Source organism: Natator depressus, chromosome 1 (genome assembly GCF_965152275.1).
Source record: "Natator depressus isolate rNatDep1 chromosome 1, rNatDep2.hap1, whole genome shotgun sequence".
In the NCBI taxonomy this organism is placed as follows: Eukaryota; Metazoa; Chordata; order Testudines; family Cheloniidae; genus Natator; species Natator depressus.
The window spans coordinates 164,009,015-164,030,868 of record NC_134234.1 but is presented as its reverse complement, the minus strand read 5'-3'; the positions used below and the strand labels follow the sequence as shown (position 1 = coordinate 164,030,868).

Genomic DNA, 21,854 nt, shown 5'->3' with positions numbered 1-21,854 from the left:
AAACCATTTTTGGGACACTTGCTGCATTTCAGAAAGACAGTTTATAGCTTTAGCTTTGAGTTAAGCTTTTCAGAGAATACATTTCTCAACTTATTGTTGGACATTTCCTCCAAAGCTTTATTGCTGTAATAAGATACTCAGTCAATGTGTAAGAACTACTTTGCATTAAATTAAGTCTAATGTTCTGAGGGGAAAAAAATCACTGTCCTTCAATAAGTAATGCGATTACCTGAAGTTAAATATAATTGTCAATAAACCATGGCTCAAGGAGATCTCAAATAATGAAGGCAAAAACATCTTTCAAATTCATGATAGTATTTCAATAAGGACATTCTAATTTTACTTGAGATGATATTTCTATAACTATTTTCAGTTGCTTGGAGCTGAAACTTTTCTGATTAAGAAAAAACTAGTGCGTATTTGTTTTGGGTTGTTTAAAATCAGTTCAGCTGATTAGATTATCCAACTATGGGGAGGAAAACTGTAATAAGGGTTGGAACAGAGTGAAGGAGGAAGAATTACATAGAAAGATGTACTGATTATGAAGCAGTAACCTTTTTGCATGATAAAATGTAATACTTATGTTCACAGGGTAGATAGCCCTTAGTTTAAGTATCTATAGTATTCAAAGCACTGAAATTGTTACTTCTGTATTATTGCATTTGGGGCTTTAATTTTTATAAATAAAGAAGATAGAAGTTTAAAAAAACCAAACCATTTAAAGTTCTAAGTTGATATATATGAAGACCTCATTGATGAACGGATATTGTGCCTTGTTTGAAGAAGTGTTTGGGGTTTTTTAAAAGCCAGATTAATATATCTGAAAACTGTTCTGCATATATGCAAGAGATTACATTCCTTGCCTATTTAGGCAAGCAGGGAAGTCTGATAACTGCAGAAGTTCCAGAGTATCCCTGGAGATCTTTAAGAAATTTACATAACCTGTTCTCACCCTTTGTCTATCTTCATCTCTTTTAAAATCATATTCTATTTGAGACAGGAACTGTCTGTTTAGAGTATATATCTTTATAAAAAGTTTGGACCTATTATCCTCCGACCCTTACCCAATGACTTTTTACCACCCTCTTTCAGTTTATTATTTTGGGAAGACACTAGGCATCAGGACCTCAGCTGTGTAAGTTGTCAGAGACAAACTGACATCAGAAGCGGAGGATCTGCCCCTGGGAATGTGATGAGTCCCTCTCATTCTCCTCCACTCCTCAATGGTGGCATTTATGCTTAAAATAAGAGTTGAGTTTCTTTAATACTAATGGATAGGTCCCTACCACATTTGAAGTCCATTCTGGTCAATTTCATGGTGATAGGATTTTTAAAATAGTAAATTTCATTATTGCAGCTATTTGCAATTGTAGGGTCCTGACCCAAAAAGGAGTTGGATGGGAGGGGGGGGGATTACAAGATTATTGTAGTGGGGGGTTGCAGTACTGCTACCCTTACTTATGCGCTGCTGCTGGCAGGGCACTGCCTTCAGAGCTGGGCACCTGGCCAACAGCCACTGCTCTCCAGCTGCCCAACTCTGCAGGCAGCGCAGAAGTAAGGATTGCAATCCACAACCCCCCTAAAATAATCGTGATCCCCTGCAACTCCCTTTTGGGTTAGGACCCCCAATTTGAGAAATGCTGGTCTCCCCCATGAAATCTGCATAGTACAGGGAAAAGCACACAAAAGACCAGATTTCACGTGGGGAGACCAGATTTTACAGGCCATGATGTGTTTTTCATGGCCATGAACTTGGTAGGGTCCTACTAATGGATTAGGCATCTCATTCCAAGTATCTCAGGCTTCAGCCCCAATAGTCTGCTCCTCATAAGGGTTGGCTTGAGGCATTTTAAAGTTAACAGAGAGAAGAGAAAAAGGTGTACTTGCAGACTGCAATGGAAAGAAGCAAACCTAAATGTGCTAGTGACAAGATATAAACACATTGTCTATCAACATCAGCACCTTCACTCAGAAAGACTATGCCAATTAAGTTGATCGCAGAGGGCACAATGATGGGTTCTGAATACACAAGTAAACACATGGCCCTTACCCTAGTAAAGGCTATATTTAGCTCTTCTCCCCGGTGGTTTATTACTACTGGCCTCTGCTATCTCACCCAACATGCAATATCCCTACTAAGCAGGGTGGATAATAGCTATTGAAGAGTAACCTGCTGCCTTGAAAATAAATTCAGATTCTTAGTCTGCACAATGCAGTTAAATTTGGGCCCATTGTGGTGAGCATATAATCCATATATTTTGCTCAAAGACATCTAGTTGAGAGTCAAAGGTATTTAAACTGGTCTGCCTACTTCAAGACATTACCAGCTGCTGTTTTAATCAGTGAGGAGTTGGTTTCTATAACTGGGAAGCGTATCAAAGATGATGATTTGGGTTTAAATTTCATTTTAAAAAAAATCAACTCATGGGAGAAGAATCATGCTCCCCATTCTAGTTAGCTAAAACGGTAGGCTGCCGACAATCTGGAAGGGGATGAGTACACTGTAAAACAAGCCACATCAACAGAATACATATGCATAGAAAAGAACACACTGACCTGGAAGGTTACTAACAAAAATAGAAAGCAAGACCCTGGAGGCAACCCCATTTGTAACACCCTTGTATCTCAGCTAGCAATTTTCAAGGAAGCCTTCTTCCTAAGAATCCCCAGGTAACTGGCAAACTACTTTATGGAATTGCTGCTAATACCAATTCTTGAATTTTAAGTGAAGCTGACTAAATAAAATGCCTCCAACTGGAGGTTGGTGAAAATTCCTCTTGGAATATGGAGGGTGTCCATACTGTGTATACATCTGCTGTTTTGAAAGTAACGGACTTGAAATACATTGGTAAAATGGCTAGATCTATAAGCTAAGGTCCTAGTCAGCACTTCAGGGGAAAACCTAAGGAAAAGGGACTGTAGAACACATCTTTTCTGCAAAGGAAGCCTCTTGCTTAGAGGCTTCGAAGAGAACTACTAACAGACAACACAGATTATCCTTTAGCTCAGTAGGTTGCCCTACTGATTTTGGATACAAGACATTTCCAGTTCAATTCCTTTTTGGAATGGATTCCTCAGCAATAAAGAATCCTTAATTTGATGTTGACTGACTTGGCTACCTTTTGGTTCACATCAAGCTTACTAATTTTTATTCATTCTTGCTAGAATGCACTTATTTCATTAGTTATTATAGTTATGATTGAAATGGCACTCATTCTATGCTTTTATTTTTAAGTGGTTTATGCTGTAACGAAAATATGAAAAAGGTCAGTCCCCAAAATGCTTGTTCTCAGCCCAGAAGTAAATTTTATTTGAAAGACTGAAAATCTGCTTGCTCACTTAAAGTTTATACATATTCAGATAAATGCAAGTGCATTTCTAATGACTTAAACTCTTCTTAAAGATTCTTTTTTAAAAACAGGAAAATTAAATATGCTAACATTGCATTAGAGTTAAAACGGCAAAACCATCCAAAATTCAAAGTTTAGAGGCCCTGGAAACCATCTCCCAGCCACATTGCATATATGCATTAAGCTTCACACTACACATGGGAATATTTATACAACACCATAAGTGTACATGACAAACTTTACAAAACAAGACCATAATTCCTGTTCCAAAGATTTTATAATCTAACTCAGAGAAAAGGCACAAAGCAACAGTTCAGGTACAGGACAGTGTGAAGCCACCACTGGTGAGGAAGGCATCAGGTAAAGAGGAATGGGTTTTACATACTCCCTGCCCTTGGCTCTGCAATGAATGACTTACAATGTAAAAATAAGACAGACTGTTGCTTCCTATACATTTGTATAGTGCCTAGCACAGTGCGAGTACAGCTAGAAACAGATACCTAAGATAATGGAAGGATCTGAAGGAAGACAAAAGGCACTTAGAAAAATCACTACTTGTCCAAGGCATACATGCAACTGCGGTATGAAGAGTAGGAGGTGGCACAAAAGGAGGCATGAAGCTCAGAGTGGGAGCAGGAGGCAGAGAGAATAAAAAGGAAGGAGGTAGAAAGGAGAGTGGGAGGAATAAGAGCAAAATGTGAGCAGGGAGGAGTATTTAGTTTCTTGTGCTTTTACCAGATCAAATAAGAAATGGAAAGTATTGCATATGTGCAAGGGGGCCTGAGTAATAGTTGCTGTGGAAACCATAACTTTGAATCCTGTTGCTAAAAATCTAGTAGTTCTATCGATCTAGTTATTTATACCATGCTCGTCACTGTAGCAGGAACACCTAGTTCTTGAATAATTGATAGTGTAGTGTATCTTATCAATTAGTGAATATTGCAATGAATAGCTGTTAAATCCAGTATCAAGCAGTTTTTAACTTCCGAAAGTAGTGATCTCTTGGACCAGATATCACGTAAGGTAATGAGGGATTATTCTGCATTACTGAATGGTTATGCTGTATAGCCACAACAAATGATTCTGAACACATCAGAAAAAGTTGTTTGTGTCTCCCTCTTCTAAAAACGGACCCTAGAGCTGGGTCATTCAATAGATTAATCAGGATTTACAGAAATCCATTCTAACAGATTAATCAGTGAACCCTAAAAGACTTAAAGAGGCAGTTTGTCAGCTTATTTTAACCCAAAATATAGTCAGCATTGTTTGAATAAAAGACTACGAGTCTGGTGGCACCTTAAAGATTAACATAATCTCCATGCTTCTGAAGAAGTGGGTTTTACCCATGAAAGCTTATGCCCAAATAAATCTGTGAATCTTTAAGGTGCCACCGGACTCCTCGTTTTTGTGGATACAGACTAACACGGCTACCCCTCTGATAATTGTTTGAATACACAGAGCCAAATTCTGAAGCCCCTAGTCATTACTCAGGTCATATTTTCATGAAAGCTAAGGTGACTTTTACCTGTGTAATGGCTGAGTAAGGAAACCAGAATATGGCTATTAATGATACAAAGACATCACTCAAGATCATTAATACAAAACCAGGGCAACAAAAGGCCACGAGAGTAAGAAGTTATGCTGTTGGAGAAGGCATTAAACCCCATGACCACAGATGCCTAATTCAGTAGAATTCCCTACCCTAACTTGTCCCTGAACTCTCCTTGAGCTATGCTGCCTACAAGAATTCCTACAGCCTTAACAGGACTAGAGTAGCCTGCGTGTGTGTGTGTGTGTGTGTGTGTGTGTGTGTGTGTGTCCCCTCATAAAAGAGACGAGTCCTGTATATGAAATTCCTCCTCTTCTGTACACAACTCGTGGGAAATCTTTGCTCTCCTCACAATTTACAGAGAAAGGTCCTCCTACCCAAAAAGTGCCGTAGTAGCCTTGCTCCTAGCAATGTAGAACATCATTCTTGAGAAACATTTAGTCATTCCAATTATTTAGTAGTTCCCAAGGCCCTCACCAAGTTGAGGGCCCCATTATACTAGGCACAGTACAAACACATAGCAAGAGATGATCCCTGCAGGACACACTTTACAATCTAAGTAGACAAACTATCCACTAGATTACACTGCCTCCTTATGAGCCCAGCTGCCATATGTAATGGATAAGAAGAACAATCTAGTTGAATAAACTGACTCCATCTACGGCAGAGGTTTGGTACCCCTCAGAGGGTTGTGATGTTATTACATGGGGGGGGGGGGGGTCAAGAGCTGTCAGCCTCCACCTTAAACCCCGCTTTGTATCCAACATTTATAATGGTGTTAAATATATATTAAAAAAGTGTTTTTAATATATAGGGGGGTCCGCACTCAGAGGTTTGCTATTTGAGAGGGGTCACCAGTACAAAGTTTGACAACTACTGCTCTAGGGAGAGGGCAGACTAGGGTTTTACATGGACACTAACAAGGAGCAAATACTCAGAACAGGGACTCCTCCTGCTATTTAGCCAGAAACCAGCTTTCTGAGGGATAGGGCCTGTATAGTCAAGATGAAACAGCCTCATTTGCCCTTGTTCAATAAATTATTATGCAATAAATTATGCTGTTGAAGTGCCACTGAAATTGGCAGAAGCTTTTCAATAATACAGGAAGAAAAACAGGTGCTCTTATCACAAGTTAGGCACCAGAAGTAATCACTCAACAGATCGAGTTTTTCCTAATTTTAATTTACAGTTTTTGGTATTATGGATGTAAAGAACTGCTTGACAACTATTAAATATGCATTTTCCAATTTGGCTGGTGAAGATGAAAACTACTATAGAACTAGAAATATTAGTGGGAAGGGGCTTCTAAACTAAAGAAAAGTCAACTCTTCTCTAAAAGTTTTCATTCCTGAATTCTTTGTGACCTTATGCAAAACACTGCACTTCAGTTGCTCAGAGAAATTAAGGACCCTCTTGTGCAATCTCAAGATTATACTTATGTAAGTAGTTCCATTTAAGGCTGAGATTATGTGCATAAGTAAGTGCTCACTAGTTTAATGGCTGCACAAGCAGATCGTAAAAGTCATTTTCACTTATTTAGATCCTGATCTGGCAAAGACTTACACACAAGCTTAGGTTTACACAGAGTGAATAGTCCCATTGACCTCAATGGAGTACTCACCATGTTTAAATTTAAGCACATTCTTAAGTGTTTGCAGCATCGGGGCCTTAATATGTGTAATGTTGAAATATAGTAAATTTTTTTTTAAACAAAAAAGTAAAAGATAAATTAGGAATAACTTTCCTAGAGCAAAACAAGTAAAGTTCAGCTTTTTTAGAACCTTGACTTTCCTAGATTTTAATATAGTTTCTCTGATGCATTTTCTACATTCAGAGGTCTACTCCACCTTCCTCCTGCGCCCAAATCATGCACGTGCATAATTCCATTTTACCACTACACATCCCTTGGAGTAATCCATTTACAGTCTTCCAAGTTTTTCATTAGAAACTAGATAAGCAAATACATCCATGTGCAGCAGCACACATTCTCTGTTCAATATCACTAAACAACTTGGTGTCACAGTATACACTAACTGCAGTTTTAGCATTTCCATGTAGTAATCAGACAACGTACAGAATACTGAAGTTATGATTTTTACAATGTTTAATTTGTATGGGATTTTTCAAAGAGAGAAGGGGATTTAGACTGTATTCATTGACATATGACAAGTAAAAATCACAAAGGAAACCCACACAAATATGTTCACATTTATATACAGGTCTCAAGGTAGTGCTATCCTACCTGACTGCATGGCTAGACAGACAATTTTTTTAAAAAAAGCCTATAGCAAGACGACAAGTCTGACAGCTTTTTAAGCAGTCATTTTGAAAGTTGGAATCCTGAAACTTGTGAGGGTGGCCTCTGGTACCATGATCCAGTGCAGACCCTGAAACAAGATGCATTATTCTCAATGGTCCAAAATCTTTAAGATCGAGCTCACTGAAATACATATTTGCATACCTCTGCATCATCCGCTCTCAAAAGGGAGCTTAAGAAATTGACAGCTAGTAAACAATCTCTTACCAACTGGTCAACCACTTTTGAGGACCGAGTTAAGGCGATCTCACTATGAATGCTATTCACTGATTATGCCCACAGCTGAAGACTGTAAACAAAAGCAGGCCCCGGCGAGCAGGACAGGAGGACGGCGCCGGCAGCTTGCAGCAGCATAATGAGTAAGTGGCATGGTGATTCGAGTGGTAAAGTCCTCCATAGGCATCCTAACGCACAATGCCCGGGGCGCGTACACCCCGCAGAACCACACACATAAAGGACGTATCCCGCCACACCAAACAGCCCCGAACAAATGTTGGCTTTGATCTTTGAGCAATTCAGATGTAAATGAGGGGAAGGGATTACGGGCTGGGGGGAGGGGGGTAAAGCCATTTTCCCTTCTGCGCTGCTCACTCAGCTCCATCTGTGCCAGTCCCCCTCTGCGAACAAGGAATCCCCCGATCCCATTGTCACTGTGGCACATATTTACCTGCCAGCTCCAGTCCGCATCGTGCCTTTGCACGACAACCCGACGGTTACGGGCAAGCCTCTCGCCCCGCAGTCCGCACCCCTCCGAGCCCCGGGCTGGCGTCGCGGGAAGCGGCTCCGGGCTCGGCGATACACTGGAGCCGAGAACTCCCCCCTCCAGCGCCACGACAGAGCGCGCTCCCCTCCCGCTGGGGAGAGCAGGAGAAAACAGCCTCCCCTGCGGCATCCGACCCAGGCGTCCCCCAGCCTCCTCGCTCGCCGCCGGGCCCCTTCCCCCGCACGCCCCGCCGCCGCCGAGCCCAGCCCGGGGAAACGCACAATGCCCGGCACGGTAGCACCCCGCTCCCGCCAGCGCTAGGACCCGGAGAGCGGCGGCGGGCAGCGGGGCATGACAATACGGGCAGCTTCCCCCGTGCATCCCCGGCTCGCCCAGGTGCCCGGCGCCGGCCCCCGACCTACCTGCCATGGCTCCGTCCGGCCGCCGGCCTGGCCCTGAGCCAGCGGCGAGGGGGAGGGGGGCGCAGGAGAAGGGCGCGCAGGGGGAGAAGGAGCCCGAGCTGCTGCGGCCGCCGCCGCCGCCACTCACACCGCGTCCCTACCAATAGCCGCTGCTGCCATATTGTTACGGCAGGCGCTGCGAAGGGCGGGGCCAGCTGGCTCCTTGGATACCGAGCGCCATTGGCTGCCCCGCCGCTCAGTTTGAGCCAGGCGGGCCAATGGGGGGAGCCGGCGGCGAACAGCGGGGCGTTCGGAGTTGGAATGTTGGGTTGGGTGACAATAGCGCACGCGGCGCTCAGGTGGGGAGGAGGGGCGGGGCCCCTGGGAAGGGGGCCTGTCCCAAGGGGCAGGGGGCTCTACCGCCGACCACGTGCCTTGCGACGTTCCGAACGCTGGGGGAACCCCTCACAAAAGCGGCCCCCCGGCCGGCAGGGATGCGGAGCTGCCTGTCAATCTCACGTGCCCCCGCAGCCAGTCAAAGCCAAGGGAGGGGTAAGATGAAGTTCGCGCGCGCGACGCGGGGGGCCTGCGGGATTGGCTGCCTGCAGGGAGCTCTGCCCCGCCTTCTCGGCCCGTTGGGGGGCAGTAAACAGACCCAGCCTGTAACACGTGGGCAGCTGCGGCAGCGCCGCCTGCAGGGGGCGCGCGCTTCGCCCCTCGCTCTGCGCCGAGCCTCCAGCTCTGTCCTGGGCTGGCGCGCTGGCACCTTGCCAGGGAGAGCGACTCCGAGCCGAGCCGAGCCCAGCCCTTGGTACCACCGGGGCTCTGGGCCGGCGGTGGCCAGGAGACAAAGTAATATATTCCTCAGTCCCCCTCTCTTCCATCCTCCCGCTGTGTGCTGCCAGGGAGCCCAGGGCTGTAGTGTGGGAGCAGCCTGGGGAAACGTGGTTAATCACAAGCTACCCGCAGGGGGTGGGGGGGAAGAGAATATTTTTGGGAACCTCTTGCTAAAAGCATCCACAGCATATTGGTAGGAATGACTGGACTCTAAACACTTATTTAACGTACCCCTTAAAATACATCACCTGCAACCAAAACTAAGCTTTTACCTAGGACAGCTGTTATTTGGTGTTCTAGTGGGGAACAGCCAGCCTGGAAAGGAGTTCAGTGTCACTCCTGCCTAGAAGCTCTGGGCACTATGGCAATAAAATTAAATTATAAGAACAATGTATCATTTATGGTGAAAAGGAGAACATGACTGACATTTGCTTGCATGCCATGAGAAATTGGCAAATGCCTTTTTTCACTAAATTGAAAAACTTTAAGAAAAGGTTTTTCAAGGATCTATGAAGGTTATTAATAATGGGAAAATATAGAAAACATACAAAATACATAACGAACATGCCTGTCAGAAGAAAGATGGTTTGGAAATGATCCCTTTCTTCCCTGTGCACCAACCATAACCATGATATAAACAGACATCATTTGGATTTAATCTTGACTATCAGTAAGAAACAGTTAAGACTGGGGCCTGGTCTATACTTAAAAGTTTTGCAGGCACAGGTATGTCAGTCAGGAGTGTGATTTTTTCCCCACCCCAGACCAACAGCTATGCTGACAAAAGCCCCAGCATAGACACAGGCCAGCCAGGTCTCCCTTAAAACATTAGGACGACCCAGCTATGTCATTCAGCTGCACCACTGTATGTATAGACATGGCTTTAGAAAGACTATCTTAAGCCATTTCAAGGTACAGAACCATGTCTCCCTCCCGACCCCACTGCACAATTCATTTGAAAGCATATGTAATTTAAACAAAATTAAGGGCCTGATCCTGCTGCTCATGCTCACATCTGTAATCATAGCAGTAAGATCAGACCCTAATACCTTGAGACTCTTCTTTATGAAGAGCTACCAATAAATGAATGACACAAATGATCTCTACATCCTATTTTCACATCTTTAAGACACTTTGGTCTTTTGCCCCCTCCTCCCCACCAGCTAGCACTTTAGTAAGTAATTCAATAATATTGAATAAAAATAATAATAATTCAAATTTTAAAAATCATCCTGTTTGTTCTTAAACCTGTTACATGGTAAACACTGAGAAATACCATACCATTTATGAATCTTGGAGGAAGAGTGAGGAGCTAAATTAAGGTTGCAAGTTGTATGTTTAATACTTCATAGTAGTGGCATGCCTGGATGCATCAAAAGGGGTTGTGTGTATCATAATTTGTAACCATTCATTTAAATTATATGTTTTATTGACATGTTGGATCAAATACATGTGGGCTTATTTTACTGGTTTAGCTACCCAGATTTTGACATCTAAATGGATAGTAATCAATGAAATGCCAATAAGCCCTCAGTAGTTGCTAGGTTTGAAATCCACACTTCTTGCTCTGTTTACCCAGAGAAATGCACTGATGATGTAATGCTTCTGTCTCATGGTTTACTGGCTGAATGTGCTTCTGAAATGACCAGATCACACAACTCTGATTGGTCATGTAGCTGAAATTAGTTCTGTATGAAAGGAATTTTGTTGGGGTTATTTTTGGTTGGTTGATTAGTGGAAAAACAGAAACCAGATTGCATTATTCCAAGTATAACAGATAAACAAATGCTAAGGCATCTGCAATGGATACTTGTAGCAAAGTGAGACTCACCAGTGCAGCACCTCCTGCTGGTCATCCTGGGAATTAGCTCACATCCAGCTACAGAGCACCTTCTGCAGGACAGTGTCTCACCTGCCTCAGGCCCCATGTCCCTTCCAGACCCCCATGCCCCTTTACCTCAGGGTTCTGCCCCAGCAGTACTGCACCACACTCTGGGTCTCCCCTCCCAGAGGAACCCCCAACCCTCTACCCCTACCTTGCCTCAGTGGCTACTACCAGTCACCATGTAGCCCCCACTCACTGGAGCAAACTACAGTCTATCAGGGTCACTCATCATTGGCAAGAAGGTTGGACCAGCTGCCTCTGCCTATGTCTGGGCTACACCTCTCAGCCCCAGGACCTGCATAGGCCGTTGCCAGACTAGCGCTCCCCAACTCCTCTGGCCTTTCCCCTGCCCTGCTCCGCTCTGCCCTATATACCCTTTTCTCCCCAGCAGCTAAGTCCTTCTCCCTCCACAGCTAGAAATAGACTAGCCTAGCTCCGCCCTGAGCCCTTATAACAGGGCCAGGTGTGGCCTGATTAGGGCGTGGCCCCAGCTGTGGCTGCTTCCCCAATCAGCCTAGCCTTTTTTTCTCGGAGCAGGGTAACTGCCCCGCTACAGTTACCTGTACTCGTGCGCAAAAATTATAAGGAAAAAGTGTACTGTGCACACAAAGCATGCTAGTTTCCCTCAGTTATCACATCTTGAAATTCTTTCCCAAACTTAGCATAGCACATATTCTTCACTGAGGATGACATATATGCCAAGTTTCACTTTCTTAAAATTAATCTCTTTGAGTTACCCAAGCACAAATAACAATCTGAATTATCTTTAGACACAATCCAATGATAATAATAAAAAGGGATTGAATTGATTTTCTGTAGTGACATCTCAACCATTGATTGTCTGCTGCTTTAATATTTTTTCAGCATAGTCAAACATTTTGATGGAAATTAAACCAGTCCGTTATCTGAATGTTAACTGGACAGCTTTTGTTTCATAAGAATTTGGGAGAACACCTAGCTTTAGACATTGGTCCAATTTGTACACTGTACATTTTCATTAATTAATTATTGAGAGCTGGGTAGGGACATTTTAAAATCAGTCAATAAATTTTGTTTCTTAAAAGGAAGTGTTTTACAATAATAATTAAACTACATAAAGACATTTTTAAAATAAATGAAAATGAGAGTTCCCCTTTCAAACATCAAGATGGGCAATTCCAAATAAATTATTATTGTTACTATTAATATTTTGAAATTTACCAAATAAAAATATTTACTTTAATATTTTAATAAATATTGTACACATATGTATATGAATATTTTATTTTCTAATACTCCATACCAATTAGGAGCATTCTATGTTTTAAAAAAATACAAAATCTCAAATACACTTTGACAAGTCAGTATGCTGCTTTTTAATGAAATCAGAGCCTAAAACCTCATTTTTCTTCTTCAAGTCATTGATTAATGGCAGATTTTTACATGACATTGTCACACTGTACGTTTGAGGTAAATGTTTCTTTTGGGGATCCACTCATGGCATTGATTTTTAGGCAGAATTTCCTATTGATTTCAGTGGGGAATTCGTCTTAAAAATTGATAGAATGATAAGACCCTGGATTAGGAAAATTCAGTCAATCATGTGACCATTTCAAAACATTCGTAAAAATTTAAGTAATTTTAAGTTAGCTCAAATTGAATCCTGTGTTCAGTAAAGCTTATTATTAGTTACACAATGTAAAGCCAGGTCTTCAGAGTTCTACCTGCTTATAAATTAATGGGTGATGTCTGTCCATCTATACATTTGATGATAACTGTAACCTTTATGCCTTTAAGGTCACACAAGCTTGCTTTTAGTTTTGTGACTAATAATACGTTTCACTTAGATTTGTGATTTCAGAAAATGTCACATGGAAGGGAAATGAGGATTACAAGATGAAAGAGGATGACAATGGCCCAAGTTTACTATGGAACTGAGCTAGCAAAGACTGTGGGAGAAGGTCCCCAGCAACAGAAGGTCTGCTGTGCAAAAGTTATGGTGGTGGAAAGCTGCATAATCTCCCCTTCTTGGCCAGGAAGGGCACATGGCCAGCACTGAGCGGTCTCCATTGACAGAACTTCTGTGGAGGCCACAGTGGAACTGACAGCTGCCCTCCCTCAGCAAAGCTACCAGGAGAGGTCAGTGGCTTAAATACTTTCTGCGCTCTTCCAGAGGTGATTCTACCTTGGGGAGCAAGGTGGGAGTGAATTTTACGCAGTGTGTTTTAAACCAGTGGTTCTCAAACTGCGGGTCGCAACCCAGTACTGGGTTGTGGAATATGAGGCACGGGTCGTGGCGGCTCTGGTCAGCACTGCTTACTGGTGCCGCTAAAAGTCCTGTCGGTGGTGCTGCATGGCTAAGGCAGGCTAGTCCCTACCAGTTCTGACAACGCGCTGCGCCCTGGAAGCGGCCAGCAACAGGTCCGGCTCCTACGTGTGGGGGGGGGGCCCAATGGGGCTCCGCACACTGCCCCCATCCCAAACACCGGCTTCGCACTCCCACTGGCCAGGAACCAGCCAATGGGAGCTGGGGGGGCAGTGCCTGCGGGTGAGAGCTGTGCAGAGCCACTTGCACACCTCCGCCTTGGAGCCGGACCTGCTGCTGGCCACTTCCGGGGCACAGAGCAGTCCGTGGTGCCAGGACATGCAGGAAGCCTGCCTTAGCACCCCCGCTGCACTGCTGACCAGGAGCTGCCCGAGGTAAGCCTGCGCCCCAATCCCCTGCCCCAGCCCTGAGCCCCCCCAAATCCAGAGCCCCTTCCTGTACCCCAAACCCCTCATCCCCAGCCCCACCCCAGAGCCTGCACCCCCAGCCCAGAGCCCTGACCCCCTCCTGCACTCCAACCCGCTGTCCCAGCCCAGAGCCCCCTCCCACACCGTGAACCCCTCATTCCCGGCCCCACCCCACAGCCCTCACCCCCACACCCCAACCCTCTTCCCCAGGCTGGAGCCCCCCACCAAACCCGGAGCCCCTTCCTGCATCCCAAACCCCTTATCCCTGGCCCCACCCCAGAGCCTGCAACACCAGCCCAGAGCCCTGACCCCCTCCCTCATCCCAACCCCCTGTCCCAGCCCTGAGCCCACCCCAAACCTGGAGCCCCCTCCTGCCCTCCAGCCCCTCATCCCCGGCTGCACCCCAGAGTCTGCACTGCTAGCCCAGAGTCCTGACCCCCTCCCACACCCCAACCGCCTGCCCCAACCCGGAGCCCCCTCCTGCACCCTGAAACTCATTCCCGGCCCCACCCTGCAGCCCTCACCCCTGCACCCCAACCCTCTGCCCCAGCTCTGAGCCTCTCCCATACCCCAAATCCCTCATCCCCAGCTCCTTTGGGTCTTGGGCATCAACAATTTTCTTCAACTGGATCGCCAGAAAAAAAGTTTGAAAACCACTGGTTTAAACTGATCCAGTTTATGCTGGCTTCTCCTTTACAATTGAGAATATTGACCCCTACCATGCACAAACAAAACAAAACGGCCCACAGACACTTTCACCAGCAATAGTTTGGGGAGGGGAAAAAACCCAGAGATTAATGTTTTAGTCATTTTAAAGAAGACAGGAGGAAGGCAATATAGGGCAGATGAATACTGGTTCTGACATGGAGCCACTACCCAGACTACCAGAATATGATATTAAATATATACACATCCAAAGAAGATCACTCAGCAGTAAACAAGATATAAGACAAAACCAAAGCAACAATTAGAATTTGGCAATCCCAAATGCCATGTGCACCCTGCCCTCCTTATCATTGTCTCGCTCTCCCACACACAGAGTCTGTCACACCACATTGCAGGTTCCTATATCATTTACTACCCATTATCACTCCTAGGGCCCTTTTGGAGATACCTGGAAGATAGAAATAGTAAAAAGAAAACACCTAATAGTGATAATGCACATTTGATAATAGATTGTAATACAATATATTAGCAAAAGAATCTAGTGCAGTTTAAAGTTGCATACAGAGACACGTCATGTCATACACTAGGGACATGATACCGCACGATTCTGCATATGACACTGGTGAGGCTAAGTCTTAAATACTGTGCACTGATCTCAGCACTTGAACCCAGAATGTTAGCAAATAGGAACGGATGCAGAGAACAACAACAAAAAGAATTAAAGGCCTGGAGGAGTTGACTTACTAGTAGAGCTAGTCAGGAAATGTTGTTTGTTCCTATGAAAAATTTCAGCAGAAACTAAAAGGTTTCATTTTCGTCATCATTTTACTTCAAAAGTTTTCAGGTTTTTTTCGAAAAAGTGAAAATTTCAGCTGCCAAAAACTTTCAGTTTAGGGTTTTCAGGGTTTTTTTTATGAAAGCCCAAAAAATCTTGTTGAAAACAGTTTCCCACTGAAATTTCCATTTTGAGCATTTCTCTTTTCCATAGCAAAACATTTTGAATGAAAAGATATGACCAGCTCTACTTATAAGGAAAGATTAGAACAGCTAAATATGTAATAGCACTCAGCACATACATGTCTTTAAAATATTAATTACTGCATAGTATGGTTAAATTACAGCTAAGGAGGGTGAGGTAAACTCTCAAATCATTAGAAAGACAGAGAACATCAAGAAAGGCCCGATCCTGCAAACACATTGAAGTCAGAATCAGGGCCAGTTCTAGAGGTGGGCTTGCAGGGTGGTCACCCTATGTGCCAATTTCCAGGGTGGCACCAAACTCTGCTTTTTTTTTCTTGGGCGCTTTTGGAGGTGTCTGAAAAAGTTTTCCACCCTGGCCGATAAAACATCTAGGGCCATTCTTGGCCAAGAGGATGGTGCAAAAGTGGCTACTTAAAATCTCACTTTTGTACTCCATTATGCCAGGATTGGGCTGGTCCCTGATAACAGCTGCTCTAACCAGAGTTTAGCTGCAAAGACTCAGTGGGCCAAAACTGCAACTGGAGATTTGTGTGGCAAATTGCTTCTTGGCCACACTCTCTTTATTTCAACCATATTGCCTCTCCCTTACACACACACACAAACACACACACCTACCTGCTGACATAAGAGCTTCTGCACCACCATAGGACTCCCAATGACTTGGGATGATCTTCATAGGGCCAGTTAAACCAGTTTTACAACCAGATGGTATGTCTGAAAAAGTACTTGCACTGCACTTGACAATTTGACTCTACCTGTTCTGTGGTCCACAGGTATAACTAAGGCCATATCAATAATGCAGCTGCAGGACAGCTGGGAGGGGTTTGTCACTGTAGTTAATCCACCTCTCTGAGAGGCAGTAGCTAGGTCAATGAAAGAATCTATCTACCCAAGGGTTTAGGTCGACCTAACTGTGCTGCTCAAGGCACAACATTTTTCACTGGCTTGAGAGACGTAGCTAGGTTGATCTAATTTTAAAGTGTAGGCCAAGCCGAAGAGTAATGGGATGTAATTGAGCAAAGACTACGAAGGGCAGTATCAAAAAGCCTAACTTTCTAATGTGGAGTAGTTTCATTAGGGAAAGCAGTTGTTAAGGGAAGCCAGCTTTTGAAAGTATGGAAATCTTTGGTGAGTGTGACAACCCAGTTGGAAAAATAGTCTTCCCCATCTCTAACAATTAAAATCCCACTGATTCTGAATCTTCAAAGCCTGTTTATTTTCTGCCGCCTGAAAACCTAAAAAAATAGTGCTGACAGACATGCTGGCTCTGGTCACAGTAGGAATAAAGCCTTCTAGAAGGCAGTAATACTGCTTCAGGTGCACAGGTAGCGGAAAACTGACATATCTGAACAGCTATATTTCAGCTCTCCATGGGTGTGAGAAACTTTACGTTTGAGGGTGGAAGTAAATGTCCCTGCAAATGACTGTCCTGCTTCCATTCTTACTGTAACAATATTAAGTTAGGCAATAAAAAGACGTAGTTTCAGGTATTACACCTGCCCTAGAGTCCTCCTACTAATTTTTGTGGGTTTAACATTCACATTTCCTTTCCCCCCCCAATTTTTTCCTGTCCCCATTTCTGTATGAAGGACCCACAAAACAGATGGAACTGACTGGCTGTAGTGGAAATAATGAAATTGACTGCACAGAAGGTGCTGTCACATGCAGAAAGTGAGTTGACAAAGAAATTGAGTGAAGCATTTTCTCTAATGTTTTTCAGTTGTAGTCAACTTAAACGTTATTTGTTACAATAGTAAGTACAAATTTTTGTACAAAACTGTAATTTTTAAGTTGACTGCATCCCTTCAATTTTTCTACATAAAATTCTGAAGAAATTGATGTAGTTTCTCAAATCAAATACTTTTCACAGGCAACTCAGGTAGCAATTTTTACTTAGTAACCATTTGAGACTAAAAGACATTAAAACATAATGCAAGGTGCTGAGTGCCCTCAATGTCTACTGATTTCATTGGGAATAGAAGGTATTCAGCACCTTATAGGCTAAAGCCCTGAGAGAAAGAATGGGCCAGTGCTAAGGATGCCAGCTTGAGACCTTGGGAATGGGTTGCAGTTCCCAGTTCTGCCACAAACATCCTGTGTATACCCTCAGGCAAGTCACATAGTCTCTCTCTGCCTTAGTTTCCAGCTATAAAATGGAGATAATAGCATCCTTCTGCATGGAGTGTTGTGAGAATAAACACACTACAGAGTGTGAGACACTCAGATACTAGAGTAGAGGGAGCTGTATAGGTATGTTAGATATATTCTTCAGTCAGATATGTGTGGTCACAGCTTTGTTTGAGCAGATATGATTGCAATAACTCATTTATACATATGTAGTAGGGCTGTCGATTAATCGCAGTTAACTCACGCGATTAATTCAAAAAAATTAATTGCAATTTAAAAAATTAATCACAATTAATTGCACTATTAAACAATAGAATACCAATTGAAAATTATTAAATATTTTGGGTGTTTTTCTACATTTTCAAATATATTAATTTTTATTACAACACAGAATACAAAGTGTACAGTGCTCACTTTATATTGCTATTTTTATTACAAATATTTGCACTGTAAAAATGATAAGCAAAAGAAATAGTATTTCTCCATTCACCTCATACAAGTACTGTAGTGCAATCTCTTTATCGTGAAAGTCTAACTTATAATTGTAAAATTTTTTTGTTACATAACTGCACTCAAAAACAAAACAATGTAAAACATTAGAGCCTACAAGTCTACTCAGTCCTACTTCTTGTTCAGCCAACCGCTAAGACAAACAAATTTGTTTACTTTTACGGGAGATACTGCTGCCTGCTTCTTATTTACAATGTCACCTGAAAATGAGAACAGGCATTCACATGGGATTTTTGTAGCCATCTTTACAAGGTATTTATATGCCAGATATGCTAAACATTTGTATGCCCCATCATGCTTCGGCCACCATTACAGAGGGCATGCTTCCATGCTGATGATAGTCGTAAAAAAAAAAAAAAAAAGTATTAATTACATTTGTGACTGAACTCCTTGGGGGGAGAATTGTATGTCTACTATTTTACCCGCATTCTGCCATATATTTCATGTTATATGTCAGACTGTTTTTGCATGCTTGTATGTTTGTTGTACCCCGCACCTTCCTCCTGTACCTCTGTTCCACCTCCTCAATACTAATTTTTATTTTTGGCTCACAGTAATTGTGTGAATAAAAAAGTTTGTTTCCTTAAAAAAATTTTAAAAGGAAGCAGAACAAGGGAACAAACAGAAAATTCCACTTGCTCAACCCCATTTGCATGACATCAGGAAACTTATGCTCAGGGAATTTGCAAGAAGTAAACCGTCTTCCCATTAAGAAATCTACATGACCTTTCATTCAAGCTAGTTGGTGAACAGCTTATGAATTTGAAAAACCAAAGTCATTGTTGACATGTACAAAAATCAGAATCTTTTGATAGGTGTATAGGCCAGCCATAAGCAGCTGAATCAGAAAAAAAAAAAAAGATTTTCAAAGCACAACCAGACAGATAAGAATTTATTGTGAGGACGCTAGATCAATGACTGTAAACACAAGAGATGATATTTGTTTAACGAGGCTAGTAAAAATAAAATCCGATGTACTTTCTTTTCAATCCCTCCTCTATCCATTTGTAAAATCTATTATTTATAGGTGTGGCATTTTGTTGTTTTCCCAAATGCATGCTTTGATATTCTTTTTCTGAGAGAAGAAAAATCTAGTATCCCTGAGCAGACCTCCAATAAACAAACGACCGCACCTCAGAGATAGAAGAGGGGAGGTCATTTCAGTAAGAAAATATGCTTCAAGTTTAACCAGGATGGTTGAAAAAAATACCAAGAAAACAATTTTGAAAACTAATTTTTAAATGTTAGCAGTGTCATTTGAAGGACATGATGTCCTATGCATATAGGGTCAAATTAAATCCTGTGGTTAACAACCCAGCATGAGGACTATGTATCACTTAAATCCCAACTAAGCCCTCAAAAATGGACTTAAGTGGGACTTGCCTTCCCTGGTCCTTTGCACAAGCATGAATTTCGCCCACTCATATTAATTTTGCTGTCAATTCTGCCTGTGCCTTAAAAAATAATTTTTCCCGCAACCCCAAAGCTCATTGTCTTCCAGGCTTCTTATAATCCAGAAAAAAAATCTTTGAATTTTCTGCTTCTTAATTAAAAGGAACTCAGATTGGTTTCAAAACCATGAGAGCCATACATACAAGCTAGCTGCCCTTGCTGAATAGCCTGTAGCAGGGACAATCCCTATTTTTGAGTATGCAAAATATCAATCATATTCTCATATTGAATTAAAAAGAAAGTCCTGTTTTTCTCTTTATAACTTTCTGATATTAGCAATAATAATAGAAGCTGATCTAGGGTTATACAAGGTGTGCATTAGATGCTGATCTAGGGAGGTGTGCATTAGATGAATTAGAGTCCACCATACTCTATGCAACTCTTTGAAAAACACAGTGCCAGTCATAAATCTGAAGTGCTATGTGTGCAAATAGGGTGCTTTGGATAAAGGCAAAGGCACAGTTTTCCTGGGGGCTTGATTGCTAATGTCATAAGTAGAGGAACAGGGACTCTATAGCCCTTGCTCCTATCCCCAGTTATGTTGCTGTGTTAGGGTATTAAAGAGATCTTGTGAACTTTATTATTAATGTGTGGATGAAGAATACATTATTTACAACAAAATTAAATATTTGCTTTTGTCCTGTTTGCTTATCCCTACACATCTGGTGCTAAGGATTAAATGGGTTAACGCATTAATCTTTTACTTCTGGAAACCTGGGTTCAGATCTGATTTAGGTCACAAGCAGAAATGCATTTATTGTTCTCAGTCTCATCCCATAGGGGACATTTGCCCTTGTGGTCATATCACAAAACCACTGCAGGAAGTGGCCCAAATTCTGCATGACTGGCTTTCTCCTTTCAGAAGAGAATCATGATTAATATAGGAGGGATAGTAAAGGTCAGTATTGGGGTATAATGCATCATTTTTTAATGGAGTAAAAATAGAGTGCTGTGTATGTAAATGCTGGTTTCATATGGAGCATCAGCATGGTCTACAACATCTAAGTGGCATTTTAAGAAATAATCAGATTTCTAGAAAGCTAGATACTCTCAAGATAAACTCCTATATATGAAAGAGAAGATCTTGTTTACATGTAGAAGGGGAAATGAAAGGAGACGGATGATCTGTTGGGACAGATCTGCATCTCTTGCATTTGGGAGATCAGGGTTCTAATCCTGCCTCTACCACAGACTTCCTGTGTGGATTTGGGCACGTACATTAACTGTACCTCAGTTTCCCCATACAGTAAACAAAGATAGAAGTAATCATACTCACCTACCTCACAGGGGTACTGTGAAGCTTAATCCTTTAATGTGAAAGGTGCTGAGATTCTAGAGTGATAAGAACCATAAACATGGCTGCCAATTAAATACGAATTAAGTTTTATAAATCTTTTTTTTTTTTAAAGTCAGCATGTCAACATGGTCTTTTATGGATTTAGGCCTTGTCCACACTACAATGTTAAATCAACCTAAGTTACATCGACATACAGCCACTGCTATAATTAAACTGCTGTTGCATGTCAGACTATGCTCTCTGTGTTGGTGGAGCACATCCACAATAGCAGCTCTTGCATTGACACACAGCAGTGCACTGTGGGTAGCTATCCCACTGTTCAACTCGCTACCATATACCGCAAAGTGTTTTGGGAAGGTTTTGCAATGCCTCTTGAGATCAGGGTCAGCATCCCATGATGCAGATTTCTCTGTCCCATCATTCAATGTGCATCCTAGTACGTTTCATGCTTCTTTTAAACATCCCCTGTAACCTGCACGCCCACCATCTCTGTCAGAAAGCATGGATCCTGGACTGCTCTCCAGTATAGTGATGATCGTTATGAACACAATGCACCTGATCCTGCAGTATTTCATGAGCGGTGACTCTGGTGACAATGCTTTGGTGTCTACCTTGCTGAGTGTCATAGAAAGAAGCAATTCCAGGTTGCTGTTGGCATTCATGGAGCAGCTGCACATGGTGGACCTTTGGTTCTAGGCTCAAGAAACAAGCACTGAGTGGTGGGATTGCATTGTTATGCAGGTGTGGGATTATGAGGAGTGGCTACAGAAATTTTGGAAGCGCAAGGCCACATTCCTGGAACTGTATGCAGAGCTCGCCCCAGCCTTCCAGCACGGAGACACTAAAATAAGAGCTGTACTCACAGTGGAGAATCGAGTGGTGTGGAAGCTGGCTATGCCAGACTGTTACCAATCAGTCGCAAATCAATTTGGAGTCGGGAAATCCACCATGGGGGTTGCTGTGATGCAAGCGTGAAGGGCTATTAATCGTCTCCTGCTACGAAGGACTGTGACTCTGGGCAATGTGCGGGAAATAGTGGGTGGCTTTGCAGCAATGGGGTTCCCTAA

General features: G+C 42.8%; 1 protein-coding gene and 1 long non-coding RNA gene across 5 annotated transcripts in view; one reads left to right on the top strand and one right to left on the bottom strand.

Annotated features, from left to right (window-relative positions):
* The window catches only part of TIAM1 (TIAM Rac1 associated GEF 1), a 260,244-nt gene extending 251,730 nt beyond the window's left edge, over positions 1-8,514 (bottom strand). For 2 of the 4 annotated variants that reach the window (XM_074970828.1, XM_074970866.1), the window contains exon 1: positions 8,342-8,514. The gene's annotated coding sequence lies outside the window, so the exon portion shown is untranslated. Of the gene's footprint in view, positions 1-7,883; positions 8,007-8,341 lie in introns of those variants that run through there. The other 2 variants (XM_074970834.1, XM_074970881.1) reach the window with 2 other exon arrangements.
* Positions 8,515-8,638: 124 nt separating this feature from the next.
* The window catches only part of LOC141983727 (uncharacterized), a 39,320-nt gene continuing 26,104 nt past the window's right edge, over positions 8,639-21,854 (top strand). Inside the window, exon 1 of the long non-coding RNA XR_012638483.1 lies at positions 8,639-8,872. This is a non-coding gene — a long non-coding RNA (uncharacterized LOC141983727). The remainder of the gene's footprint in view (positions 8,873-21,854) is intronic.